At 36.5% G+C, this 2,321-nt stretch overlaps 1 protein-coding gene and 1 pseudogene across 1 annotated transcript in view; both read right to left on the bottom strand.

Annotated features, from left to right (window-relative positions):
• Positions 1-1,721: 1,721 nt before the first annotated feature.
• Positions 1,722-2,321, bottom strand: part of LOC102202920 (cystathionine beta-synthase-like) — a 19,022-nt gene continuing 18,422 nt past the window's right edge. The window contains exon 15 of the mRNA XM_013914362.1: positions 1,722-1,847. The gene's annotated coding sequence lies outside the window, so the exon portion shown is untranslated. The remainder of the gene's footprint in view (positions 1,848-2,321) is intronic.
• Positions 1,847-2,321, bottom strand: part of LOC102192839 (cystathionine beta-synthase-like) — a 9,705-nt pseudogene continuing 9,230 nt past the window's right edge.

Genomic DNA, 2,321 nt, shown 5'->3' with positions numbered 1-2,321 from the left:
AAAAAAAAAGTCAACAATAAGTAGAAAGTTTAAATACGGCATGTTCCTTTATTCACTTTTGCATCTTTTTGTTTTAAATCAGCATTCAGACATGACTTTCATGTCATTTCCTTCTTATTTGGGTCTTTTTGCACTTTTATCTATGTACAATAAAAGCTTTCAAAACAAAAATAAAAATTTAATACAATAAAAACAATATAAAAAAGCTGCCATTTGGTCTCAGCTTTAATTGTTGTCAAGATAGTTTATTAAATCCAAGGCAGGGCATTAAGTTACACCTTGTTACACCTTGAATTATTGACATTACTGGCTGAAGGTCAGAAGGATGACGCTCCTACAATCTGTGTGTGTCCAGGAGGAACTGAATATACAGAGAGCTGCACAGCTGGTCTACCTGTGCCAATACTCCCTCCTTGTGGTTTAGTGAGTCATTACACTTCAACGCAGAGCAGTGAGTAAAATTAGGTTTATGCACAGAAGTGAGAGAAATGCTCAATTTAAAAAAAAGCACATGCCAGCATTTATGCATGTCTTCTATTTAAATTGACTATAGACAAAAATGAAATCTAGTGTCAGATTAAGCAGTAGAATAGAAACATCCTCAAACATGTTTTGGAGCACAAGAGGGACTTTAAAAAATAAGAAAATGAATAAAACAAAATCTGACATTGTCCCTTTTCTACTTTGTTCTAAGACATTTGAACTAATGTTTGAGCAGCAAATGAAAAAAATAATTAATAAAATAAGTGTAACTTCTCTACTTTATCATTACACGCTAATAGCGCTGTATAAACAGCGGAAAAGGCCTCAAAGTATCTCTGCAGAAGAAGCCGATACCTTTTGTCTTTTCACTGCATGATGCCTACATTTCCCACGGTGCAACTTGACAAACAGATAATCAGGTGTCCTCACAGTATTTAATGTAAGCTTGAAATGCAAGCCCTTACCCTCAATAACAACGCCACAAGTGACAATTTAGCCAAAACGAAAAAAAAGTTTGAAACGTTCAACTGAGGTTGTTTCCTCCTTTAAATGAAGTAAAATGTAGAAAGCAGCAACACCAGATCACAAACCCTGTTTTATGAGCTGTGCCGTAAACTTAGTTAAAGAGAAAAGTTGGACAACCTTGAAGCTCTATTCACTTTAATTACACTGCAAAAGCATTTTTTGTGCAACAAGCTTATAACTAAGCTTAACAAGTAAGTAAGTAAAACAGTGAGCTGAATTTATCATCACTTTCTGTTTGCAGGTACCTGGTTTGAAGGTTTCTAGGTACCTGCTAGCTAAGAGGAAATACAGCAAATTAATTAAAACATGTCACAGAAAAGCAAAACAAACCAGAATCTGTAAGGCCCCACACTTTCCGTATGGCTCAAGTCTTTAATAGTAGGAGTAAAATGCAAAGAATATAAACACTGAACTATTCTGTAAGAAATGAGACTGTAGGCCTGCTTTCCACCATTCAAAGATTAAATGTAGATATCAGACCAAAGCCAGTCGCTGCATTATTGACGGTGAAGAGAACAAATTCATTTCGCACAAGTCGGAGAAAAGAGTCAAAAAGCTCCAGGAAGATGATGGTAAAGTCCCTCATACAGCATTTAAAGCTGCAAGGTGAATACACTCAGATTACTTGTAACAACACTGACAGGATTAAAGTTAAAAAAAAAGATAATGTTATTTTCTATTTTGCTTCAACTGTCAACAAATCCCAAAAAACAACAACAACAACAGCTATAAATATAATTACAACTTCTCTGTCCTCTCTGCGACTGTATGTCTTATAATTTCGATGACACTGTAGGTGATTGTTTGCTGTGTCTCAGTGAGAAGAGAGTAAAATCCACCTTAAACAGGACACAGTCACTGGGTTACACCGCCTGACTTTGATGGTTGCAGTCCTGCCCCTCGTGTGTGGTGATGTAGGAGAGAAGGTCAATCGATGTCACGACGGCAAATAAAATCTCCCTCTGGAGGGCCGACCCATCGACCCCGTCTGCACAGAGACACAAAACTGCTGATGGACACAGATCTGCTAATCTCATAAACACGTATTTTATTTACAATAGAGAAAATATATCAGATCTTTAAACTGAGACACACTGTTACAATAATAATACAATGTTTAAAGCGTTAAATGTTGACTTCAGAATTTGATGGCAGCATCACGAAGGAAAACAACAAAGGAAAGACAGAACTGCAGTTAAAAGAAGAGGGGATGTTACACAGTGTCGAACACGGCCGTGTCCCAACTTCATTCAGACATCAAATTTAAAATCAGTTCTATTGTGAATAAAATATCTGATTTTTTTAGGGGGGGG

Source organism: Pundamilia nyererei, unplaced genomic scaffold, assembly GCF_000239375.1.
Source record: "Pundamilia nyererei isolate P.nyererei 1_Seehausen unplaced genomic scaffold, PunNye1.0 scaffold00190, whole genome shotgun sequence".
NCBI classification, from domain to species: Eukaryota; Metazoa; Chordata; class Actinopteri; order Cichliformes; family Cichlidae; genus Pundamilia; species Pundamilia nyererei.
This window is presented reverse-complemented; position numbering and strand designations above follow the sequence as displayed.